Here is a 14,142-nt window from a genome sequence, read left to right as displayed (position 1 = left end):
CCCCTTCTTGGAGACATGATGAAATTTCCTGAAACAAAAACTCGCAGCCCGTTCTATAAAATGCTTTCGCCTCTGGTGGAAAAAGCCCCGATGGTCCCTTTTATCTCCTCATTCCTGAGGCGCAGACCTGGCCCCCGTGTGTTTGCGCAGATGGGCTGCAGGGAACATTCCCAAGGCCGAGGCGAGGGCCGGGCGGGAAGGGCCCCCGGGCGCCTGGTCGCCGCTGCCGCCAGAGCCCCCGCCACCCGGCCCTGCGGCGCTCCTGGAAGGAGCGGGCAGCAGGATTAGGTGTCCCGCGGCGTGGTTACCGGACAGGCATTGTTCCCCGGGAGGCCCGGGCTGCTCGGAGGCAAGTGTTTGGAAAAGAGGGTTTGCCAGGTTCCCAGAGCGTCGCCCGGGCCTGCCAAGACCGCTGGTTACCTCGCCCCTACCTCTCCGCTGCTCCGCCAACGCCTGTGTCGCCGGCTTGTCCTCCTGTGCCCTCGGCCTCCATGCGATGTTCTTCCTGATTCAGCGCCAGGCCTCTTCCTGCGAAGGCACCCCTCGCCTCTCTCTTCCAGACAGCCCAGGTCAGCTCCACTGGAGTCTCCCGGGCACCCGCGAGGTCCACATCCCAACGCATCCCCTTCCCCGGCCTCAACCTGCCCCCTCCTCCCCTCGTCTGGGACACCAAGTGGCCCTCCAGCCGGTTTGGTCCAGGGGCATTCCCACCTCAAGGCCTTTGCGGCTCTGTCCCCTCAGCCTTGGCTGGCTCCTGCTTGTAGCTGGGGTTTTGACTGCAATGACCCCAGGCCACTGCAACCCGCTGTCCAGTGTAATCTCTTCGCAGCACTGACCACAATCTGAATTCATCCTGTGAATTCATGCAATCACATTGTCCATTTCTTCTGGAATGTAAGCTTCCTGAGGGCAGGGATGGTGTCTCCTTTCCATGACAGCCCCACCTCATGGCGCACAGGAGACACACACTGAACAGGGACCCCACAGTCAGCCCCTGCTCCCCCTCAACCAGTCCCCAGGGTTTCTATCCCCTCAACACGCCTCAGAACCACCCTCTCTCACCCGCTCCGTGCTCTGCCTTATCGGGGACCTCAACATTTCTCTCCTGAACCTCGGCACTAGCCTTCTAACTGGCCACTCCCAGCTTAAAACCCATCAGTGGCTGCCCACTGCCACCAGCATAGAGCCCCCTCTCCTCAGCGTGGCCCACGGGGCTGGCCACAGCCAGGCCCCTGGCACCCACCCCTCCCATCCAGCTCCTTGCACTCCACCACGCTCTGTGCATTGTTGAAGGCATACCGTGCACATTTATTAATGACCAAAGAACATACGCCAGGGACATGCCAGGGGAAGGAAAAGATGTGCAGAGGGTCTCTTCATGCAAGGGGGCTGCACAGCAGGAGGCCGGGCCCCTCAGGGAGAGTCTGCTGGCATGGCGGTAACCAGGGAGCATGGAGAGAGAGAGGCGAGGGCAGCGTGGCAAGCGGTCAGCTGTAGTGGCCAAGGCACACTGGGATTGAAGCTAAGCCCGGCTGCTCCCGAGCAAGACAGACCCAAGCCTCGGTTTCTTTGGCTGTAAGATGGTAATAATATACACCGCAGGGGGTCATTGTGAGGACGAGCGTATGCAGAAAGCCCTCACCAGCAGGCCTGGCTCTCACTAAATGGTGGGTATTTTTCCTTTGGTTGTTGGTGTAGGTGGTGTTCACCACCCTCTTCCCCACATCACCCACCACCCCCAGCCCCACCACCTACACAAACACTGAGGACATGAGATTCTCCCATCCCCTTTGGAGACACTACAGTTTGCTGAGAATACTAGCATGTTTAGGTCTCATTCTCTTGCCAGAAATACTTCTGGGGATATGATAGGTGGACTATCTGTAAAGCTAAATTATTCTAACAACAAAATTAACAAAAATAACTTGGTGTAAATACTATTCACCTGGTCCTTCTCCCTCTCTTCCACCCACTGAACAGCCCAGGCCCTGGTTACAACTCAAGTCCTCAGTGAGGACTGTCAGCCTTCTTCCAAGTGTCAGCTCTTGTATTTCCCCTCAAGAGGCCCAGATAGGCCTCAGGCTGCCTGAGCACAGTTCATTTTGTCTCATCTCATGCTATCCCAAACCCAGCCCTTATACCTTTCTCTGCTCTGGACATTCTGCACCATCTGTTTAAATGCCACAGTTGAAGCCACCAAAAAGAGCTGGCACTGGAGTCCTATTATATACCAGGCACTGCGCTAGGCTCTTTAGATTATGTCATTCAATCCTTACAGTGGTCTTAAAATACCGTCTCCACTTCCCAGGTGAGGAAGCTCAGGTTCAGGGCAGGGAATGCCCTTGCCAGTGAGGTGGCAGAGCTCCAATCCTGAGCTGGGTCTTATGCGCTTTCCTCTCTGCCATCCTGTAGACAAGTGACCCCAGAGGGACCCCGGGTCTCAGTCAAGATCCAAAGGCTGTGATGTCCTAAGAGTGTTCCCTCCCAAACCTCACAGCTGCAGGGTATTTGGGAGTTCAAACACAGCCCGAGATTGGAAAGGTCTGTTGGAACCGAAAGGTGGTGAAGGGTGGAGGGAGCTTAAGCTGTCCTCACTGAGGTCTCAGCAGAAGGCCAGCTTTAAGCTGTTCCTAAGGCATGCCTCACTACAGATCAAGTCTTTGGCTTTGTCACTCCCAGGTTCTCCCACACCAGCCCAACAGTAACATACCCACTCTGAGAAATACAAGTCAGCAGTTCCTGGAGACAGGATGAGTAGATGGCCACCAAGTTGAAAGCAAGGGAACAATATGATTCCATTTATAGGATTCTGCTTTCCAGGTTGCCCTGCACGCACAGAGAAAACGTTACTTACGATCCGCCCTACAATTCTGTCACATGGCTACACATAACCAAGAAACATTTTAAAACCCTGAATTAGGATTTCAGTGCATTGGGTGTGTGGGGCCCATCGCCCCGTCTTTGGGTTGGTCCACACATGAAGACGGCCACGTTGTCAGTCACCCCACAGATGTGTACTGAGTGCCGACGAGGTGTCAGACCCAGCTTTGAGTAATCAACAAGCAAGGGTTCAGATACTTGGAGCTCCCAAAGCCTTCTCCAGCTGGAAGGCCAAGTCGATCTTAGGCCCAAACCCTGCTTTGGTCTAACGTGAACTCAATCCCAGCACAAGAGCAGGCAGCTGGTCTCGACGCTCGCAACGTGACTGGAGAGCGCGCCTGCCAGCCCTCGGCTCCTTCCTCCTCCTCGTCTTTTCAATACCTCTCTTTTTTGGTTATTTTTCATAAACAAACGTATTGAATTATTACTGTGTGCTGGTCACTTTGCCACAAAACCTATCATTTAATTTGTCCCTTTTCTCTGGAATCTCTTCCGTTCTTCAAGAGTTCAGCCTCCAAACTTGGACACAATGCTTCAACAGGTCACTGCCAAAAATGCTTAAAATCACATTAGTTCAGCGACGGCAAACTGGTGCTCCAGTGACTGACTTAAAAAAAAATTCCCAACTTTCATAAATTGGGTCTCTACGTAATCTGGATTTTCTTGAAGATTTAGACCTGGCATCACTGGGTCTGCATTCCTGCAAGGCAGCAGGTTGTCCGGGGCTGGGGTATGTGCCCTCCAAGACTTGAGCTAGTGAAACCTTCTTTTATACATAGGGAAGCTAACACCCAAAAGAGGGTATAGCCACACAGCTAATTAGGAACAGGACTACCACCCAGATGGCCCAACTACTTTCTCCTTATTAACCGGAAAACAAATAGGCTGAAATGGCAAAGCACCACGCTAGTTTCTGATTATATATCCAAGGAGTCCTACAAAACCTCTCAGAATCTCCATAACATGGGACGCATTCATAGCTGTGAATTCCTTGCAGCAACACCTCACCTACCGAGGAATTTACTGAACACCAGCTATGTGAGGGTAGGAGACGCCTAGAGAGGTGAAGGTCCAGTCCAGCACCTGAGGTTCTTCCCACTCTGCAGCAATGTTTGGGTTCAACATCTGCTGCTCGTTAACAATTAGCCCAAATCACCATGAAGAGTTGACCATGCTTAGCACAGGCAGGGATACAAAGGCCTGTGCAAGAGGATAGTCACTCTAGGAAAAGGCAAGAAAACACATAAAACTCTACCCTCAAGGAACTAGGTAAATAAATTATGGCACATCCTTATAACCAAATACTACGCAGCCATGAATAAGAATAAGGGAGAATTACACCTACTGACGTGGAATGGTCTCCTAAAGAATAGTGGATGAAAAAGCAAGGTGCAGCACAGCACGTGGAACATGCACGCTACTGTTGATGTCAGAGGAGAGGTGGGGCCACAGGCATATGTCTGTGTGTATATATACACACACACACACACATACACACCCCCTTCTATACACAGCGTATTATCTGTCGAAGGACATGCAAAAAACTTATTAACAATGATTGGAGGGCTGAGGGTCAAGGGTGAAAGGGAGAATCACTTTTTACTTTTCATGGTCTGTAAATTGGTTTTCTTAAGCAAATTACAAATATGCATATTAAAATATGCATATTACATATTTTAAAAACATTTTTTACAAGAAAAATGGTTGGGGCCAATACTGTATAGACATACTCTTATTTCACCCTCAAAGTCTCCATTACCAATTCGGATGACTAGTGGGGGAAAATCTAGTTATCTGGAAAACTACTATTCAGGACTTCTGAGCAGAACGCTGCATATACTCACTGCACCATCTCTGCTTTAGAGTCAACCGCGCTGTGCGACTCTGCAGACATGAAAACAACCATTTCTTGCCTGCTGCATGGGGGGTGGGCTGCAGATGCACTTCTCACACCCCCCCCCCTTCCTCAAGTACCAGAGGATCCACTCACACCCCAGGCCACTTGGGACATTTAAGGGGCCACTTTCACATGTTTACAGTAACTTCTGAACAATTCAGTACGTGGAGGAAGCGGATTTGCTGGGAGAAGTCTGAACTAGCCCTCAGCTCCACAGGCTCAAGCTAGCTTTCAGAGAAAACCAAAGGCGTGCATTGGCATTACCCCATACAAAGTTCTCAAAGGCCAAAAACAGTGTGCCCTCAACCTCATTTTACAGAACAGATGACTTTTTAAATCTACAAACTTTAATTGTATTTCACTGAACTACTGAGAGCACAAAACAGTTTTTTTGAAAAATTTCTTAACAGAGCATCAGAGTAATGCAACACTTTATTAAGAGTATTGGCTTTGAACTAGTAGGTGAAGTAACAATTGTATGAAGCCAGATTAGGTGTACTGCATAATACTCATACTTGATTTATTGACATTACTTAGCAATTTATTGGACAAAGGTCAAACTTTTTGTTTTTTATTAAGCACATTCCACAGTACAAAGCTGTCATGAATAATATCTGTACAATTTAACAGTTTCAATAGCTGTTCAGACACAAATTTATTTCAAACAGATAATTGGCAAACATAATTAATTACAAGTTAGAATTAGACTATCCCAGTGCTTTAAAACATTAATATAGCAGTAATTTACAGTTGCTCAATTATGGTTAGCAAAATAAAGTCCAGAGTACGACTGGGAATTACTACTATAATCCCAGAAAGTCACAATTCCTTGGGTACCAGAGTCCCCTGCTATAATTTAGTAGGCACAATTCAAAGGTTGTGTGCATATTCCAAGGCCATGATCTCCCAAGGAATAAGAACTTCTATATTAAACATGCAAAAACAACAACAAAAAGTCCATTTGTTCAAAAGAATTGCTTCCTCCCTGCCCCACCCCGCCCCCCAGGCTCTCCTAAGCAGTTTGACATTAAAGCTGTAAGATGAAGAGTGGGAAAAGTTAAACCACTTTCACAACCACTGTCAAGCTTACATCATCTACCTTATGGATGGTGATTTATTTTTTTACACTTTCAGACTTTTCAAAAATAGAAATTAATTTAGTAACGTGGGAGGGAAGGATGAATTCTTAAAAAAAGGAAAATAAAAAACTAAAAAGCAAAGTCAACCCAATAAACAAACCACATACACACATGTTGATCCCCACACCGTTCTCAATGCCAAGGACAAACCAGAGCCCAGGGACCTTCCCTTTAGTAGTAGAGTGTGCTTCCACGGGAAGAGGTTTAACTAACAGAGGTTCTTATTGGTCCTTTCAAATGTTACTGACATTCCTTGATCTTTGGAAACAATGGCAAGGGGCAAATCAAAACCTCATATTGAACAAGGGAAAAGGAGTGCCCATCGGACGCCAAAGCACTTTCCATGCATGGTCAGCGTGATAGTGCCATTCACACATTCAGGCTGCGGAGCACTCAGGAGCTTGGATAACCTGCCGGGGCCACAGCAGCAGGTGACACCAGAGATGACAGGGATGGGATTCATGAGCTTGAGGCTTTGCACCACATAGGAGGTACCCTCCCACTCAAGACGGGCCTCTGAAGCAGCCGACCTGGTATACAGGCTCCAACATACAGGCAGGCCCTGCTAACATCCTGGTAAAGCCAGGATGCATGAATTCTAGAGCCAGGAAACCCAGTCAATAGGGCCTTGTTCTTCCCTTCCCAGGGTTACTAACGCACAGAATAATGACCTTTGACAGTGAAGTCAAATGAATACTATGGGAAGTGAGCACTAGTACTCAGGAGTACTTATGAAGAAAAGAACAACAAAAATTTTAAGGTACCTCTCTATTGTATATACTGCACAACAAATAAAATATTTTGTATTAAACTTTAGAAATTACATTTTAAAACAAGATTCCCATTAAAAACACACACCACACAAACACACTGACAACAACAAAATAAAAACACCATATGAATACTGCAGGAAGGGTTCTAGGTAATCCACATCAACCCTGGTATCAGGTTTTTGAGCCCAGCCCATGGCTAAGTGCACACACACTCTGTATTAGTGTCTCAGGCACAGGGGCCCTGACTCCAGCAACCTTGAGGTTAAACTGTTATGTACATTATATCTACATGCGGATACAGTATTTTAAATTAGGAGGCAAGCACATGTGTAAAGGTGTTACTCTACCAAAGGAGATGGTTGGGGTACAGAGAACAGTTAATAAAAGAAAATAGCTATATTACCTGTTGGGAGATAATATAACCTGGCTTATAGTTCTTTAAATTAAAAGAAACTGGTACAGAAAGTGTAATCCAAAAAATATTACTAAAACAATCCAGAGAAATTTTTCCATTGTCCAACATGTTCCTAACACAAGTCAGAATTCATAATGACTTGGACGGTCAAAAGGAGAATGCTAACTTCTGAAAAGGAAAGCCCTGGACATTCTGGGTAGGTGTTTGGCACCCAAAATTTCACCGAAGAAGAATGCTGTTTCTTAATATCAGACCAAAGTGCAAAGCAATATAAATTAGAGGCCAAGTCTTCTCTTGACGGTCAATTTACTTCTGTGAAACAAACTGTACGTTCCTTTTATACGAACAATTTACATTTGAAGCACTAGATTTTTTTCACTGATGGGGGAGGAAATAGGCTTCTGTTCTACTGGAAGTCGGTGAAGCTAAGGTATCCTTCTCAAAGTAGAGGCCGGAATCGGAGGTGAGAAATGTCGGTACTTGAAGAGTCAGGCTGCTTTGCATCTACCCAGCATCCAGAACCAATTCCAGCTTCATAACTCAGCTGTGAAGAACTCCCTTAGGCATTTGGTAGCCACGTAGCCAGTAGTTCAAGACTAAGAAACCCTGAAAAAAAAAGAGAAAAGAAACAAACGGAGTGAGGACGGATACTCTGGATAGACATGGACATATACACCACAGCCCATCCACAAAGACACGTACTTGTACACACGAACACATTACCGATTTTCAAATAGTCAGCATCAAAAACAGAAGCTGCAAGTTGTTTTGAGTGTACTATATACCAGGCATCATATTTCTTTAAACCTCACAACAACCCTATAAGGTAGAAACTATTATACTCACTTCATAAATAAGAGAACTAAGGCTCAGAAACATTGTTTAGTTCAAAGCATTAGCCATTAAGTGACAGAGAGGAGATTCAAAGAGATGACTGACCCTATAACCTATCATCTTTCAGTGCTGCTGCTAAAAATTATGCATATATCAAAATGTGTTTAATGTTAGATTTTATATTTAGCATCATCTTTCATGACATCCAGAGCCTACAAGGGCCTCATCCACCCGAGAGCCCTCATCTGTCATCGTGAAACAAAAATATGCAAAAGCTAGTAAATAAAGTATCCCTTCTAAATAGAATGCTAATAATCAGAAATTACTTCTTTTTGAAATAAATCGTTTCTAAAAGGACAACACAGTGTAAAGGGAAAGACTACTGAATGTTCCATGTTTTTTTGACCATGACCTTGAGTCAGGAACACATTTTAATCACAATCTCTACATTCATCTGTGTATATAAATATGTGTGTACACACACACACACACCCCTAGGCAAACAATCATAAAAAAATACTTTATCATTACTCTGTACAATGAGGCTGACATTTTCTATTCAAAATTTCATCAAAACAAAGTCAAAATCCATTAAAATGATTTCACAATCACTAATGGGTCACAACCCTTTCCAAATACCACACTAAACCATTGGCCTGGAAGATCTAAAAGTCGCCTTTAGGTCTAAATGTCTGTGGCAAAAAAAAAAAAGAGACAGATTTGTTTAAAGCTTATATGCTTTTTTAAAGACAACTTTCCTAAAAGGTTGTCGATTTTCATAAAGATCAAGAATCTTAGTAAGCCTTCTCAGTAAGTTCAAGAAAGGTTTAATTTCATTTGCCACTGTTTTCCCATGAAGGAAATTTAAGAGTACCTGAATTATTTTAAAAATATTAACACAAAGAGATAAAAAGTAGGCACTCTCCAACACTGCTGGAGGTAACGTAAACTCATTTAACTCTTCTGGAGGGCAACACAACTCTATGTTATCAAAAATCTTTAAACATCATACCTTTTAACCCAGATACTGCAGACATTTCTAGAATTCTACACAAAAGTAATAAAGGGTTAGGCAAAGATTAAGCTAAAAGAATGATCATAGCAATGTGTTCTATAACAGTTAAAAGCTTGGGGAGGAGGGGCCACAAATACACAACAACAGGGTATGTCCAAACAACTGAGTATTACTTTGCCATTAAGAATGATAATTTAGACAAATGTTGACATGCAGCAATTTCACAATAAAGGAAAAAAAAGCACTTTAAAAACATGTACAGTTATCAACCATAATTTTAAAAAGCCTGGAAGGATATATACAAAGGAATTAACAATGGTGCACCATGAGTAGGAGTTTATTTTCTTCTTCTGGCTTATCTACTTTTTCTTATTTCCTAATAATGATCTTATATTGTCTTGTAATAAAAAAGAGGGCTACTGCATATATAGCTCTTAGGCGTTATTAATTAAAAAAAATGACTTGGCAAATAAATCTATTGCTAAATTCCTGATCTAGAAATACTCTTACCTTATATTTTAGGGGTGAATATTTTACTGCAAGGTTAAATCATCATTAGGGTAGTGTTTCTTATTATGCATAAATCTTACAGTATCACATGGTAATAATTTTTTTCATGTTACAATAAATGAAAAGAATTTGGAAAAGAGCAATAAAATCTATAAAGTTGACTGCCAAGGTTGTCAAAAGTAATTCACTTTGAAGAGACAAACACATTTGAGGTTTCACTGCTTGTGCTGCTTAAAAAGCAGATAAGATTTTTCCACTGATTTGTAATTGTGGATCATAACAAGGCAGTCGTTCTTACGTTCCCAAAGCGGGGGGCGGGGGGAGCCTGGAAGAAGTAACACCACAGTTTCCTTTCCAACCACAGCCGATGAGAGAAATAGCATTGGTGATCATTATTTCATTTCTCAACCAAAGAAATCTTGTTTCAGGGCACTTTTAAATAATATATAAAGCTTGACCAATTTGTGAAAGTTTACTATGTTCCATAATTCATCTATTATATACGCTAGAGGGGGACCATGGATGTCTTGGATTTTATCATGTGCCTCTTTAAACAGAGTGTAAAGACACAAAAACGTATCAAAAATACAAAAGAGGTACACTTAAGTTGTTCTATGATAACCTACTCCCCTGAGCCTATTCCCTCCGGAAGTTCAGCTATAGCTGTAGTTGTCCATGTTCTATTTTATGTGCTTCGCTTACATGGAAAAATAAAAGCAGAGGTGGGATGCAGCTAAAGCAATGCACAGAGGGAAATGGATAGCTTAGAAAAGAAAAAGTTAAGGATGGAATAAATATAACAAAAGATGTGCAAGACTTCTACACTAAAAACTGCAAAACACTGATTGAGTGAAACTGAAGAAGACCTAAATAATACCAAGATATACTGTATTTATGGATTAGAAGACTCAACATTTGTTAAGATGGAAATTCTCCCCCAAATGATCTGTAGATTCAATGCAGTGCTAATCATAATCCTAGCAGTCATCTTCACAGAATTTGACAATTTCATTCAAAAGTGAACATGAAAACCTAAAGGACCTAGAACAGTCAAAACAATTTCTTAAAAAGTTGAAATATTTATTACACAATGTGGTATTGGCGAAAGGATAGACACATAGATCGTGGAATAGAACAGAATACAGAAACAGACCCACAAATAAGTGGTCAATTGATTTTTTTGACAAAGGTGCTAAAGCAATTCAATGGGAAAAGGAAAGTCTTTTAATTGGGCTGGAACAATTAGATAATTGTATAAAAAACAAGAACAATGACATTCTTACCTTATACCATACACAAAAATTAACTATAAATGGATCAAAGACCTAAATGTAAAAGTTAAAAATATAAAACTTCTAAAACTATGCCAGTCCAAAAACAGTAGTCACTAGCTACATGTAGCTATTTAAATTTAGGTTTAAATAAAGCATAATTAAATGTGATTAAAAATCCAATTAAATTCAATTAAAATATAATAAAAAATTCAGTTCCCAAGTCACAGTGGCCACAGTTCAAGAGCTCGATAGTCACCTGCGGCTAGTGACTACCACAGTGGACAGTGCAGCTGCAGAAAACGTAAACTAATCTAGTGATCTAAACAGGTCAGTGCCTGCCAAGGCTGTGAGGGGGGCTGGCTTTGACTATAAAGGTGACACAAGGCAATTTTAGGGGTGATAGAAACATTCTTATCTTGATTGTGGAGGTAGTTGCAGGGGTGTATTCGTTTGTAAAAAGTTATCAAACAGTACACTTTCAATGGGTACAATCTATTTCACACAAATCATACCTCAGTAAAGTTGATTAAAAAACCAACAATAGGGGCATAGCGAAGGAAAGGGAGCAGGGCAGAGGGAGATGTGTATATCTAGGTACCTTCTATGTAGGGTATATATCTAGTACCTGACTATGCCAGTTTAGACAATTTATTCCAATTTTTTTTTTTTAAAGATTTTATTTATTCATTTTTTTTCCCCCCAAAGCCCCAGTAGATAGTTGTATGTCATAGGTTCACATCCTTCTAGTTGCTGTACGTGGGTCTCGGCCTCACGTTGGACGGAGAAGTGGTGCCTTGGGGCGTGCCCGGGATCCGAACCCGGGCCGCCAGCATCAGAGCGCACGCACTTAACCGCTAAGCCACGGAGCCGGCCCTATTCCAATTTTTTACTGAGTTATTATCTTTATGTTTGCCAAAGGTGACAGCATGAATACACTGTAGTTACACATACATTTCTTTATTTATGGGCAAATTCTTGTGTGGCCAAGGAGAAAGGGCACAAATGTGTCATGCTGGCCCTGGGTGTCATTTGCCCAACAAACATCAATGAGCGCTTCTAATACACTGGGTACCCTAGTAGACACTGGGCTTCCACAATAAAAGGGGCTCCACAGCCTTGTGAGGAAGACAGGCATGCAAACCATTTCAATACCAAATAACAAAGTCAGATGAAGTAAAAGGGCGGGAGTGGAGTGGGGGTGTCTACCAGCAAGGGGAGGGAGGTGGTGGAAGTCCACATTACTAAACTGCAATTAGGGAAATTAAACAGAATTCAGTCTGGCTGGAGCACTGGACTTTTGTGGGGGAGTAATGGGAGATTGGGCCAGGGAGGAGGGAGGGTAGAGAAGACAGAAGGTAATCGCTACATAGTTAAGGCTTGATCCTGAAGACAACAGGGAGCCAGTGAGGCAGAGGATGGCAGAGGCAGCGCTAAGATGACCCTAGTTGGTAGCAGGATGGAGAGCGGGCTGAAGAGAGACAGGAAAGACCAGGAGGAAAACCAGTTGTCATTTGGGTCCATTCCTCCTTCCTTTACCGGATCTCCTTCCTTATAGTTTCCTTAGGCTTTTTGGGAAGGGAAGTTGAGGGTGGAAAGAGTGATCATTCAAGAGACCCTTGCTTTCTTCCTCTGTAATTCCCTATAATGTCCATCTTAAGACTCCATTCAATAAATGTAAAAATTCTGCCATATAGATTCTTCAACTGACTTATGAAGAATCTATCCAGAGAGAAAGCAGCAAGGGAGATGGTTACTATCACAAGAGTCAGTATGAATATACTTGAGAACAAGAATAGCAACTATACCTGTGGCTTACAGGTCACTACTGTGGCTCACCTCTCACACTCAGGCAGACATAGCCAACCCATCATGGCACTTAGTCGTTTGGGGTCCACATGGGGTCCCAGAATCCTTCCAAAGGCAGTACTCCAGCCAGTCATTACTGATCAGATTGAGTTGGGATGAAGAAAAAAGGTATTTGCCATTCCTGATGCAGACCCTTGATTTATCAGCAATAGACGGAACAGGGCTAAGACCAGAGGTCAGCAAACTTTTTCTTAAAGGACCACACAGTAAATATTTTAGATAGTGCGGGCCATGTGGTCTCTGTCACAACTACTCAGGTCTGCCACTGAAGCATGAAAACAGCCATACACAATACGTAACAAACGAGCATAGCTGTATTCCAATAAAACTTTATTTATGAACACTGGAATGTGCATTTCACAGAACTTTCACGTCGTGAAATATTATTCTTCTTTTAATTTTTTTCAAGTATTTAAAAGTGTAAAAAACTATTCTTAGCTTGCTGTGGTAGGGGAAAAAACATCAGGCAGTGAGTCGAATATGGCCTCTGGCTGCAGTCTGCTGAGCTTCGGGGAAGACAAAGTTCCTGGAGATTTACCAGATCTTAAAAACTTCAATAAGAAGTATCTGAAAAGGCAGCAACTTGGTGGTCTAGGAACCACCAGTTCCCTATCTTTTCATCAAAAAAATTTCACAATTCTGCACACGGATTTTCTTTACATTTTTAATATATTCAGTGAATAGTAAAATATATAATGATAAAAAGCCACTAAGAATTAAGTAACTTTTTAATTTTAATATTAACTTTATTAATCACACAGTCTTTACATACATATACACATAGTCGTACAAACAGGTGGAAACATATTTATTCAGTCTACAAAGTTGAATGTGCATGTGATTCACTGGCACCCTTGCAAAATTCTCCGAGTTGGGACTACTGCTCCAGATGAACCAGGTCATCAGTTCCTAGGACAAAGCCAAGTAAGGCTTCTCACCCTCTAGGCTAGCCACCCTTAGTAATCACAACATGCCATCATCAATGGTTATAATGACTCTAAGTCTTCCTGTAACCAGAGCAAAGAATTTTGCTTCCAGGGTACCTGTTGTGTCTAACGGATAAAGCATGGGTTTTAGGGGTTCTCTCAACAAATACTTCTTTGATTCCTCTTCTAGGGAACGGTGGTGGGGGATGGATTGTGATGGGGGGAGGAGGTAATTTCGAGTATTCGGTTGATGGTGATTTTCTTTTTAAATAAAAGATAGAACCGAAGAACAGGAAATAAAGAGAAAATGGAGATTTTTACACCCCAAAACAGAATTTGAGGAACTTTAGTGGTGTTAAATTGATATGACCTGTGAAACCATTTAGAAAAAGTTTTTAAAAACAGGAACCACGTTGTCTGCCAATATAAAAATCCACAATATGCAGGATTCCAATTCAGACCTTATTTTGATGTGACCATAAAGATTTAGCCCTATACTATAACTCTACAAAAGTTGACGCACCTAATAAAGACTAACCACCCTGGTTCCTATCACTGAGAAAGGAACCCAAATCACAAAATTTCCCCAAAGGGAAGGTGAATTCAATCTACA

At 42.8% G+C, this 14,142-nt stretch overlaps 1 protein-coding gene across 15 annotated transcripts in view; it reads right to left on the bottom strand.

Moving 5' to 3' along the window:
• Positions 1-5,191: 5,191 nt before the first annotated feature.
• FBXW11 (F-box and WD repeat domain containing 11) overlaps positions 5,192-14,142 on the bottom strand; it is a 125,250-nt gene continuing 116,299 nt past the window's right edge. For all 15 annotated transcript variants that reach the window (XM_087429416.1, XM_087429420.1, XM_087429428.1 and 12 more), the window contains one exon: positions 5,192-7,710. The gene's annotated coding sequence lies outside the window, so the exon portion shown is untranslated. The remainder of the gene's footprint in view (positions 7,711-14,142) is intronic.

The sequence above is a fragment of the Ceratotherium simum genome, chromosome 4 (genome assembly GCF_057802395.1).
Source record: "Ceratotherium simum simum isolate JZ-2026a chromosome 4, ASM5780239v1, whole genome shotgun sequence".
Lineage (NCBI taxonomy): Eukaryota > Metazoa > Chordata > Mammalia > Perissodactyla > Rhinocerotidae > Ceratotherium > Ceratotherium simum.
The sequence above is the reverse complement of the archived record's forward strand: the minus strand, read 5'-3'. Positions and strand labels throughout refer to the sequence as shown.